Here is a 13,351-nt window from a genome sequence, read left to right on the forward strand (position 1 = left end):
GAGAGAGAGAGAGAGAGAGAGAGAGAGAGAGAGAGAGAGAGAGAGAGAGAGAGAGAGAGAGAGAGAGAGAGAGAGAGAGGAGAATGACACCCGATGATGTCCCCAACCAACCCTCTCAAGGGCCACCCACACCATTTCTGGTGTGATATCTGCTTTTGATTACGTAAATGGAATGTACACAAATGCAATACCTCAATGCATACTCTTATAACTTGAATGGGGAATGTCACCACAATAATTCTTCAAAATGAAGCACTTCCAAGGCTGATTTGATGCACCTTTGGATCCATCTTGACGAGGGGTTGATGATGGCCACCAAGGGGTAGATTTGGGGTTGATTTGCACCAATGTAAGAGGAATGAAGGACTAAAGGTTGTTTGTCAAAACATAGCCTATCTTTTGTGTAAAGAATTGCTAAAAACGTAGATGATGATGGAGCCGATGATGGACAACATTGAGAGCACTTGATGGAGTGAGAGAATTATCTAGAAGAGTGTGAGGTCCCCACCCCGCCGTATCAAACGACAGATCTGATGGTGAGCCTGGTGGCCACTAGATCTATAGCGGAAGCAAACAAGTGGTTCATGGTTCAACTAGCGGACGATCTCTCATCACAAAGTGAGTCGAGTTCGAGCCTACTAGCAATGAGATTTAGCTCCACCTTGCAGGGAAAGCGTATTTAAACTATCTAGCTATCCTAAGACCCACCTTCCAAGAGGAAAGAAAACCTCGAGTGCCTTTTTTCCCATGTTTCAGAGGCACGTATACTTGAGAATTTGCCGCTCTAGGGGCAATGAGTATTACTATTATCGATTTTAACACTATGGGGACAGAGAGTTCCCGACCAATCGGGACCACCCTTCTCATAGGCCTGAGCCAAGCCCCCACTTTCCACCCCCACACTCACACTTCCTTGTGTGTCCTAATTTACTACCACAATGATTGTTCAACATAAACATTCCTTGATTAAATTCCGAATCACAATGTTCGTTAAGACAACCCTTCAATCAGTATTGCAAACCGACACCAAGACAGTATTCTAGTAAAAATTCTACTCAAACTTATTCATTAAAATTCCAATGTTCTGGAGGTACAACATCCCCCCTCCAGCGAGAGTTTACTCCTCCCGTTGTCGCCTAGCTGCCCATACAACTAGGTATGTCCACCGCATAGAAAGCATGACATGGACACTCCCACCGCATAGAAAGCAAGACGTTGGTTCCCACCGCATAGAAAGAAAGTCGTGGGTATCCACCGCATAGAAAGAAAGTCGTGGATTCAAGAGTCCTTAACGAGGAACTCTGCCCCCTGTGATCACTAGGGGGGTCAGGACAATTCAACATTGGAAATAGAATGAACATGTCGAGCTAAATTTTCCCTAGCAGACATTATTTCCTATTGCAAACAGTATATCCATCAATCATTTCTTTCCTTAGACTTAAATGTACAATGAATTCAAATGCCGAGATTTCCGTCGGATTTCTCCAACATGTTTAGGGATATGTTCTTTCCTAGCTAATCGTCTGCAATGTTAATTAAACAACTGAATAAAATTGTGACCTACCTCTTCCATTTCTTCGTCAATGGCTCGTGAGATGGCCGGTGCTTGTTCGTCCATGGGAGCTTTTCCCTTTCCATTCACATTGCTTGTTCCCGCCTCGCGGTCGTGGGCACCACCGAAGCGAGTTCTCTTAACCGGGGCCATTTTATACTCACTACTTTTAATGATAAACTTGAAGAAAAGAGCTAAAGTACGAGAGCATCATAACAAACAATTTGGCAGATTAGAATCATTAAAGAATCCTCCTTATGCAAGAGGGATTAGATTTCTCCTTCAAGACCTAGCAATTTTATGGTTAATACTTTGCTTACCCTATGGGAACTGACTCTAAAGTTAATCACTTGGTTTAGATGATTAAGAATTCAGAATTTTACTAATTGACTTGCAATAGAGATGAAGTAAGCAAGCTCAATCACTTTCCTAGTGCAATTAGAAGATGCAAATTTACCGCAAGCATGTGTGATAGAAAATTCTCTTCTTGTTGGCCTAATGACGGTTTAATTTTTGCCTTAATCACATCTTAATGTGAGAGAATATTGAGTTTAATTTAATTACAATACTATTGAATGATAAAAGAATGAATTTCATCAAATCTACATTATTACCGGCTGACAATTTATTAACTATGCTGCCTAGAGAGAGAAACCTTTCCTAAACATGTATTAATCATCGATTAAGAATGATGAATGGCTGCATAAATTAGCTAATAGAATGATGATTATGTAATGGAGTATAGCTATGTAAACTTAGAGAGCAGCTATTGGGAATTATAGCTAAAATTAGGCATAGTAAACGAAGAATTTGGAGAATAATGATGAGAATTAAGAAAAGCAGGAATTAAACCATGATTACCGTGTAAGCTATTGGGAATTATAGCTAAAAGTAGGCATAGTAAACGAGGAATTTGGAGAATAATGATGAGAATTAAGAAAAGTAGGAATTAGACCATGATTACCGTGATTAGGGGCTGAGAATCCTCTTGATTTTCTGATCCAATGAATCCTCAAGATGAGAATTTCGGCAACACCTCCCTCCTTGCTTCTCCTTCAAAAACTGTGTGTGTACCGGCAGCACCTCCCCAAGGTGTGTGTAGGTGTGTGTGTGTGTACTGGGTGTGTGTGTGTGAGCATATATATGTGTGTGTGTGTGTGTGAGCACACCTTTAAATAGGCCTCCTCAAGCTGAAAATCGACCCTGCTTGCTATTTGCATATGGGAGCTACTCCAGTTAAGCATGGCAAGTCCAGTCTCCTACCCACCAAGTGTCCAGTTGGCTTGGTAAACTGGCTCTCACACTTAGTTGCAAGCTTGGAAACTCTCCCAAGACTCCCACAAGTACAAAAGGCGCCCCCTAGCTGCTAAAGTTGACCTGGAGTGGCCTGGAGCCTGTTCCCACATAGCCTCGAGCTCCGGTGCCTCCCTGCTCAATTTTTGGAAAAATTGATTTTAGGCTAAAACGGGTCATACGAGTCGGATTTTAATGCCGTAAATTGCTATACTGAGTTCTAACTAAGGCGTACTGACCCGAGTACTTGCTATATTTAGCAGCCCCGGGGTCCGAAAATGCATTTTTTCAAATTCGGGATACGGGTGCAGTTTTTCAAGAGGGACAAAACTGGACGGGTCGGGTGACCAAAAACTTTCTATTTTTGGAAATTTTTTACAAAAATTATTTCGATTCACATTTCGAAGCTTTAAAGCATTCTAAACATCATGGCACTGATAGAATTCGGAAAACTGCTAAAAATAGTAACTTTTTCCATTATGTTTATTTCATGGTACAAGGGTGCTCTTTTTGGTCGGGGTCAGAGACCTTACAACCTCCCCAACGTGAAAAATTTGAGATATCCTCATCTCAAGAATGTGTTTGGGTAATCCTTTGTGAGCGTTGGTTCGTCCTCCCAAGTTGCATCTTCTTCAGGGAAATCCTTCCACTTTACTAGATGCTCCATGATAGTTCTGTTGCGTAACTTCCTTTCCCTTGTTTCAAGTACATAGTCAGGTTGGAGCTCGAGAACTCCTTGTGCTGGCATGACTATCTGATCTGAGTCCAAGAGTTGATCAGGGTTAGGAATATAGGGTTTGAGTAAGCTGACGTGGAACACATCATGAACCTTCCAATTTGCAGGTAACTTTAGCTTGTAGGCCTGGTCACTTACAACTTTAACAATCTCAAATGGTCCACAATACCTTGGGCTTAGCTTCTTATATCTTCCTAGTGATAAGTTACTTTTCTTTGGTCGTACTCTCAGAAAAACCTTATCCCCTTCTTTGAAAGTTCTTTCCGAACGGTTCTTATCTCCATAGTGCTTTTGCCTATCCTGAGCTGCCTGAATGTCCAGGCGAATAGCTCTAGTCTGAGCTTCCATATCTTCTTACATCTTCCTAGAGGCTTCTACCGTGATGGTTGGATCTGAGAAGTTCAGTGGTGCTAAACAATCCTGTCCATAAAGAGCTTTGAAAGGTGACATTCCAATGCTTTGTGTTCGGAAGAATTATGAGCATACTCCACCAAAGGCAGATATTGTAACCACTTCTTTGGTTCTTGCGAACAATAGGCTCTGAGAATGTCCTCGATGACTTGATTAACTCTTTCAGTTTGCCCATCTGTCTGCGGATGGTACGCTGTACTGAAGGCTAATTGTGACCCAATAGATTGGAAAAGAGAAGTCCAAAATTTTGATGTAAACTTGGCATCTCTATCACTGACGATACGCTTGGGTAGACCATGTAGCCTAAAAATATCCTTGATGAATACCCGGCTAACATCTGAAGCAGTAAAGGTTGTCTTTACGGGTATTAGATGAGCCACCTTTGTGAGCATATCAACAACCACGAAAACAGAATCATAACCTCCTGTAGAAGGTAATCCTGTAACCAAAACCATATTGATGCATTCCCATTTCATCTGGGGTATGTCAAGAGGTTGAAGTTGCCCTGGTAACTTGATTCTTTCGACCTATATCCACTGACAAGAAAGACATTGCCTCACATAGCGAAGTATGTCTCCTTTCATTCTAGAACAAAAATAACTCCTCCTGACAGCATGAAGAGTCTTAGCATAGCCTGGATGTCCAGATGTAGGGCTATCGTGTGCTTCATATAGAATAGCCTTGTTTAAGGCTGGATCTCTGGGTACACAGAGTCTATGTCTGTAGTAAAGACATCCTCCCATAAGAGAGTAATCTTTAGCTTCAGGCATCTTATTCTGCTGAACCAGTGATACTATACGTTGGTACTCTGGATCTACCAAGGATGCTTCTTTGATTCTATCCCAGATAGGGTTATTTGGAATAGAGATAGCTCCAAGAAAGGATTTTCGGCTAAGACCATCTGCAACTGCATTTTCCTTCCCTTGTCTATACTTTATGTCAAGGTCATATTCCTATAATAGCTCTATCCATCCCCGTTGTCGCATATTGAGAATAGGTTGAGTAAAAATCCATTTTAAGCTCTTGTGGTCTGTAACCAGCTGAAACTTGCGCCCAAGAAGATAATGTCTCCATAACTTCAGTGCATGTATAACTGCTAAAAGTTCCAGATCATTGTGAGGTCCCCATCCCACCGTATCAACCAACGGATTTGATGGTAAACCTGGTGGCCACTAGATCTATTGCGGAAGCAAACAAAATGGTCCAGGGTTCGACTAGCGGACGATCTCTCATCACAAAGTGAGTAGAGTTGGAGTCTACTAGCAAGGAGATTTAGCTCCACCTTGCAGGGGAAGTGTACTTAAACTATCTAGCGATCCTAAGACCCACCTTCCAAGAGGAGAGAAACCCTGAGTGCCTTTTTCCCCATGTTTCAGAGGCACGTACTCTCGAGATTTCACCGCTCTAGGTGCAATGAGTATTTCTAATATCGAAGTAAGCACTATGGGGACAGAGAGTTCCCGACCAATCGGGACCACCCTTCTCATAGGCATTGGCAACCTGAGCCAAGCCCCCACTTTCCACCCCCACACTCACACTTCCTTGTGTGTCCTAATTACTATCACAATGGTTGTTCAACATAAAGATTCCTTGATTAGATTCCGAATCACATTGTTCGTTAAGACAACCCTTCAACCAGTATTGCAAACGGCACCAAGACAGTATTCTAGTAAAAATTCTACTCAAACTTATTCATTAAAATTCCAATGTTCTGGAGGTACAACATCCCCCCTCTAGCGAGAGTTTACTCCTCCCGTTGTCGCCTAGCTGCCCATACAACTAGGTATGTCCACCGCATAGAAAGCACGACATGGACACTCCCACCACATAGAAAGCAAGATGTGGGTTCCCACCGCATAGAAAGAAAGTCGTGGGTATCCACCGCATAGAAATCAAGTCGTGGATTCAAGAGCCCTTAACGAGGAAATCTGCCCCGCCCCCTGTAATCAGTAGGGGGGTCAGGACAATTCAACATTGGAAATAAAATGAACATGTCGAGCTAAATTTTCCCTAGCAGACATTCTTTCCTATTGCAAACAGCATACCCATCAATCATTCTTTCCTACTTTAGACTTTAATGTACAAATGAGTTCAGTGCCGAGGTTTCCGTCAGATTTCTCCAACATGTTTTGGGGATATGTTCATTCCTAACTAAATGTGTGCAAGGTTAATTCAAACGACTTGAATAAAATTATGACCTACCTCTTTCGTTTCTTCGTCAATGGCCTGTGAGATGGCCGGTATTTGTTCGTCCATGGGAGCTTTTCCCTTTCCATTGACATTGCTTGTTCCCGCCTCGCGGTTTTGTTCGTCCATGGGAGCTTTTCCCTTTCCATTGACATTGCTTGTTCCCGCCTCGCGGTCGTGGGCACCACCGAAGCGAGTTCTCTTAACCGGGGCCATTTTACTCACTACTTTAAAGGATAAACTTGAAAAAGAGCTAAAGTCCGAGAGCATCATAACAAACCAATTGGCATATTAGAATCATTAATGAATCCACCTTATGCACGAGATTTGAGTTTTCCTTCGAGACCTAGCAATTTTATGGGTAGTTCTTTACTTGCCCTATGGGAACTAGCTCTAAGTTAATCACTTGGCTTAGATGATTAAGAAATTCAGATTTTTCTAATTGATTTACAAGAGAGATGAAATAAGCGAGTTCAATCACTTTCCTAGAGCAATTTGAAGATGCGGAATTACCGCAGGCATGTGTGATAGAAAATTCTCTTCTTAATTGCCTAATGACGGTTTAATTTTCAGCCTTAATCACATTTTAATGTGAGAGAATATTGAGTCTAATTTAATTGCAATATTGTTGAATGATAAAAGAATGACTTCCATCAAATCTACTTTATTACCGGGAGACAATTTTTTAACTATGCTGCCTAGAGAGAGAATCTTTCCTAATCATGTATTAATCCTTGGTTAAGGATGATGAATGGCTGCATAATTTAGCTAATTGAATGATGATTATGTAATGGAGTATAGCTATGTAAACTTAGAGAGCAGCTATTGGGAATTATAGCTAAAAGTAGGCCTAATAGACGAGAATTATAAGAGAGTAATGATGAGAATTAAGAAGAAACATAATTAAACCATAATTACCGTGATTAGGGGTTGAGAATCTTCTGATTTTTTTGATCCAATGAATCCTAAAGATGAGAATTTCGGCAGCACCTCCCTCCTTGCTTCTCCTTCAAAAAACTGTGTGCGTATCGGCAGCACCTCCCTAAGGTGTGTGTAGGTGTGTGTGTGAGCATGTGTGTGTGTGTGTGTGTGTGAGCACACCTTTAAATAGGCCTCCTCAAGCTGAAAATCGATCTTGGTTGCTATTTGCATCTGGGAGCCTCTCTAGTTAAGCATGGCAAGTCTAGTTGCCTACCCACCAAGTGTCCAGTTGGCTTGGTTAACTGACTCTCACACTTAGTAGCAAGCTTAGAAACTCTCCCAAGACTCCCACAAGGCAAGAGGGTGCCCCCTAGATGCTAAAGCTGAGCTGGAGTGGGCTGGAACCTGTTCCCACACAGTGTCGGGCCCTCGGTGCCTCCCCGGACAATTTTGGGAAAATTTGGTTTTAGGCTAAAACGGATCATACGAGTCGGATTTTGATGCCGAAAATTGCTATAGCAAGCTCTAAATAAGGCGTACCGGCCCAAGTACCGGCCATATTTAGCAGCCCCCCCCGGGTTCGAAAATGCATTTTTTTCAAATTTGGGATACGGGTGTAGTTTTTCGAGACAGTCAGGACTGGACGGGTCGGGTGACCAAAAACTTACTATTTTTGGATTTTTTTTACAAAAATTATTTTAATTCACATTTTGAAGCTTTAAAATATTCTAAACATCATGGCACTGACAGAATTTGGAAAACTGCTAAAAAAGTAACTTTTTTCATTATATTCATTTCAAGGTACAATGGTGCTCTTTTGATCGGGGTCAGAGACCTTACAATCATGAGTAGGATAATTCTTCTCATGATCCCTTAGATTTCGTGAAGTATACGCCACTGGTCTTCCTTCTTGAGTAAGAACTCCGCCTAAAGCAAATTTGCTAGTATCGATCGCTACTTCAAATTCTTTACTGAAGTCTGGAAGCTTTAAAATAGGAGCTGAGACCAATAATTCTTTTAGCTTAGCAAAGCTAGACTTGTGCTCAGTTTTCCATTCGATCCTCATTCCTTTCTTCAGGAGTTCCGTCAAAGGTGCAGCAATACGTGCATAATCCTTGACAAAAATCCTGTACCATCCCGTTATCCTAAGAAATCCTCTTACTTTGCTGACGGTGGATGGTTGAGGCCAAATCCCCGACTTTGTCTGGGTCTACTGAAATCCCTTCAGCCGATATGACAAATCCAAAATAGTTGACCTTTGGTGAGCAAAAAGTGCACTTGCTCTCTTTAGCGTAAAGTTGGTGTTCCCGAAGAAGATCAATTACTTTGTGAACATGTTCTTCGTGATCTGCCTCGTTCTTAGAATAGATCAGAATGTCATCAAAGAAAACCAAGACAAAATCATGCAGGTAAGGTCTGAAAATATCTTGCATAAGTCGATTGAAGCTTGCAGGAGCATTTGTTAGACCAAAAGACATTAATGTGAATTCGTAGTGTCCATACCTAGTGTTGAAAGCCGTCTTTGTATTATCTGATTCCTTGATCTTGATTTGGTAATATCTTGACCTTAGATCAATCTTTGTAAAAATTTTGGCACCGTGGAGCCTGTCCAAGAGTTCGTCAATCCTTGGAATTGGATACTTCTTCTTGACAGTTACCTGGTTCTGTCCACGGTAATCTATGCATAACCTTAAGGTTCCATCCTTCTTCTTCTAAAAAAGAACTGGTGCACCCCAAGGAGAAGTACTGGGTCGAATGAATCCTTGCTCAATGAGTTGCCTAAGTTGTTCCTTGAGTTTGATGGCCTCTGAAAGTGACAATTTATAAGGTCTTTTTGAGATAGATTCACATCGAGGGATAGTCTCAATCTCATGATCTACCTCTCTATGTGGTGGAAGATTCGTAAGGTCTTCTGGGAATACATCATCATACTCCCTCAACCAGTTTGGTCAAAGTGAGGTATCTGATTGGTCCACCTTGTTGAGCTTTGGAATTGGAGCTGATCTCTTGAGACAACTAATTCCAGTGTTGAAGGATTTCAGCTACTAGTGTGGAAAGATATCAGACAGCAGACTAGACAGAAATCAGAGACTAGACTGAATTGTGGATACTGAAATAAGAGTCAGACTTGTAGACTGGAATAAAGTTCAGATTCAGATTCAGATTCAGATTCAGATTCAGATTCAGAAGACTGTTGAGAAGTAAGTATGACTGAAATATATACCATGACTGAGATTACAACGAATATGATTACAGAGAAAAAGTATAGCCAATAATATTGCCACTGATGCTCAAGTGCAATTATAGCCCAAAGCGCTAATACAAGTGATTACAATTGCCAACCCAATATCAATGTAATGGGCCCTATTTATATACTTCGGGTTTACTGTAGTAATTACCCTAGTAATTACTAAGTGATTCGCTGCCCATCTTCTAAGAACACGTTCCCACATGGTGACTATCCAGCCGTCTACATCCTTCTCATCTTTCTTGAATTTTGGCAAGATTCCAAAATTTCTAAAAAATTCTCCTGTCTAATTCTGATGTGAGACTGAAAAATCCATTGTCTGGTTCTGATGTATTGTCAGAGTCTGACATTGAGAAGATGGTGAAGGATGCAGAGCTCTAGAAAGATCACAGATTGCGAGAGGCAGTTGAAAAGGCCAAGGTGGAGTTGTCACCTCGCCCTGCCTGCTGAGAAGAAAAGTCGCCCCTAAATTCTGAGATAGAACTACCCAGTATCCTTCCATTGGACCGTCTTCCTTTTGCCTTTGCTCTTTTACCGGGTTGGTGCCTGAGAAGTTCCAGCATCAGCATTCTCCTTCTGAATCAGTCGGTAAATGGCCTCCTGCTCAAGTTGATCCCACCGGTCTGTGGTCATCTCTACCTCATAAGGTGTGAGAGAATGATAGGTCTTGGTGTCAGGATCATAGAGTGTACGCCTGCCCTTGCTCAGTCTGGTTCTAGCCAGTTTATGGCAATGCGAAGCAGTATGGATCCATCCTTCTGGAAGAGGCTGATTTGTTTTGATGCGAGCTTTGAAAAGAATCACAGCCATCTCCTTGTACTGCGGTGCCAGACCCGGCTTTGCTGGAATGTCTTTCTCAGGCAGTTTGGAAGATTCGACCGTGAGCTGTAGTAACTGATTAGTAATCCTAGTTAATCCTCTGACCTGAATCTTCCACTGGCCCATACACAGCTGAATCCAGTGTAGCTCTTCCTTCATTGCCTGGATGTCATTGATTTGAAGAGCATCATTGAGCAATGTCTGCCAAGTCTTCCATTCCAGAGTTGATCACTCATACCAATTCCGAAGCTCATCAATTATTTTGAAATATGTGAGTCGATCAACTAGTTCTTGATGTTGAGGATACAACGCTGGAAAGAATCTTGGCAACTCGGTTTCTCTTGTTGGAACAACATACAAGAGAATTGGAGAATCAGACACAAATTCCAGGAAATTCAGGACTGCCTGGTTTTCCTGTTGCATCATCTTCCTAGTAATTCTTAGTAGCTGGAATAGAGTTCGGATAGCAGTTGCCTGTGCTCCCACTGACATTCGCGTTTGAGGTCCCCTGCTAGTGGCTGTCTGGTCCTCTAGGATGGCTTTCACTCTCTGGTCCAAAAAACCTCTGGTAGTTTGCAGTTGTACAAGAACATCCTTAAGTTGGATCCTAACGTCCTTCATGCAGCGGTAAGTTGGTTTGTTACCCGGCAGAAGTTCCAGTTCTAGAGCTAAAGACTGACAATCTGCAGTAGACTGTCTTTGCCAGTGCGGGTTTACCACTTTCTCATCAGCATTGAGTATCCATTCCGGAACTCGTTCCAACAGCTGAACTGTACTGGGATGCGCAGGTAGTCTACAAGCTTCTTTATCATGGAAAGCAGCAGATTTCCAATGTTCTACCATTTCCCTGGCTCCCACATATAGTCTTTGGAACCTTTCTAAATCAGTCCAGAGAGCATCATCCTCCAGATACTGTCTGGTGATGGAGGCCTGTTGATGTCTCAGTTGCTTATTCAAGGTAATGAGCTGCAGTGACTGCTGATGATCATTCACTGGTCCTTCATCATGAACCTTCATTTTCCCTTTAGCCTCTCTGTTGTGATGGAACTGATCCATGGGCTGATTCTCAGTGTTACCGGGCTGCTGCTCTTCAGTCTGCTGATGACCCGACTGGTGCTCTGTTTCCTGTCCTTCCTTTTGTCCCTCCGTCTGGTCTAGTTGGTCTGGCGATGACTGGCCTCCTTCATCTGGCCCTGTCTCACCAGTACCAGGTCCCGGTGGTGGAGATGGTGGTGGGGCATCATCATCATCCTTTGTATGCCCAGTCTCTTCATCATTCTCCTCCTGATCAACTTCATCTTCTTCATCTTCTCCTTCCTCATCCGGGGAAGTCTGTTGCTCAATATAATCCATTATGGCTTGGTTCATCAGAGCATTATTGAACTCACCCATCTTGTCCTGCAAATCACTTTGCAGACTTTCCATTAAGGACTTTAAATTTTCTAAGTCAAAAACATCATTGCCTGCGGGGTTTAAAATTTCAGACAAGCTATTGTAGATGTATCTGTCAGTCAGCGAACGCTTCAGAGCTGTATGGTGTATTAGCAGCTTCCTGAATTCTGCCCGCTTCATTCTGAGCCCTGTTTCAGCTCGCTCGGCAGTTCTTAGTGCCTCATTCCTTTGACTCTTCATGATCATAATTTCAGACTCAGCCTTGGCTAGCTTTTTGTTCAACAACTCCTGAGCTCTTTCTGATTGAGCTTCCAATACCCTGTGTTGTATGTTCTACATTTCCTGGGCTTTCTGGAGTGTTGCAATCTGATGCTGTGCTTCTGCCAAGTCAGCCTTGAGCTTATTGATCTCGTCTTCTGATCCAGCAGCCTCCACCAATTGTCCCATACAGCTGACAATGGTATTCCAAGAAGACTGTATCAGTACTGAACATCTATCTTTGACCATGGTTGGATCAGAATCGACAGGTTCATATATTGCCACATGAGCTACATAGGGTAGAGTTGCATAATCCGTTTTGGTGAGCAAGAGATGCCCTCTCAATTGCTCAGTTTGCATTTGCTGCAACTTATCCTTTTTAACCAGTTGCAGAGGGTTTCTAGAAGTGGCAGGAACGGTTTTAGACAACGTTGAGGTCGCTGGACCTTTCCCTTTATCCAATTGATTCTTGCCTTTGTCTCCTGACTGGTCTGGTACCTTCGCCTCAGTGACTGGCTTTACCTGATCTTTCCCAGATCCAGTAGCAACTGTATGTTTGACAACTGACTGATCAGGTACAATTTTCTCAGTGCTTGCTGCCTTAACCTGGCTTTCGATTTGCTTCAAGAATTCACTGCTTTTTGTCAGTGTGATTCTTGGTTTCTTTGAACTGCCAGCTTCCTCTGCAGTGGCCTTCCTTTTTAGGTCATTGGAAATCGTTTGACTGTCCGTTTCCTCGTCGTCTGAGGACAGTTCAATCTTCTTTGGTTCAGAAGTGGGCTGCTCACTCCATACCTGCTTTACCTGCTCATTAACATCTGCAGCAGTAGCCCAATACAGAAATTGCCAAACATACCATGCCTTGAAAATTGTTTGAGATTTCAGCTTGGCAGTCTGTTGGAGTACATTATGCGAGAGTATTTGACACAGGTTGATATGGACTTGTGGATCCAGTATCTCGGCCAACAGCATAGCAAATAATTTCTCGGACACATACGTTGGGTTATTCTTAAGACTGACTGCTTCGGCGACAAACCTGTAAGCAGCGAAGGCTTCCAGTCCTGCTACTGGAACTCCTTGAGCACTTGCCTTGTGCTTCTTTCTAGCTGTTTCGTCCTCCTTTAGAGCAGTACTTATTTGCTGTGCAGTTGCCACAGACAGTTTGGGCTCATTAGGCATTCGAAATGCAAATGCAATGGCTTCTGGTGTCACTGACACCTTCCTATTATTTATCACAGCATTGCTAGTTTCAACATCAAAGGAATCAAGAACTTGCTTAATAATATCTGCCTGAAAAGAAATCCTTGTGGCTTGCAACACAACTCGCAAATCCCAGAGTTGTAGCAGAGTCATTGCGTGATCAGTAAAGACATATCTTTGGATTTTACTGTATGAAAGAACATGAAGGCTTGCCTTTGCCTCAACAACTATAGCATCTTCTCTGAGCGTTTCCTTCTACCCATACACTGTGAGGTCGACGAAGATGAAACAGGCGAAGGCGAAGAGGACTTACTTGTGTTAAAGCCGTTTCCTG

The sequence above is a fragment of the Adiantum capillus-veneris genome, chromosome 9 (assembly GCF_014529385.1).
Source record: "Adiantum capillus-veneris isolate H3 chromosome 9, ASM1452938v2, whole genome shotgun sequence".
Classification (NCBI taxonomy): domain Eukaryota; kingdom Viridiplantae; phylum Streptophyta; class Polypodiopsida; order Polypodiales; family Pteridaceae; genus Adiantum; species Adiantum capillus-veneris.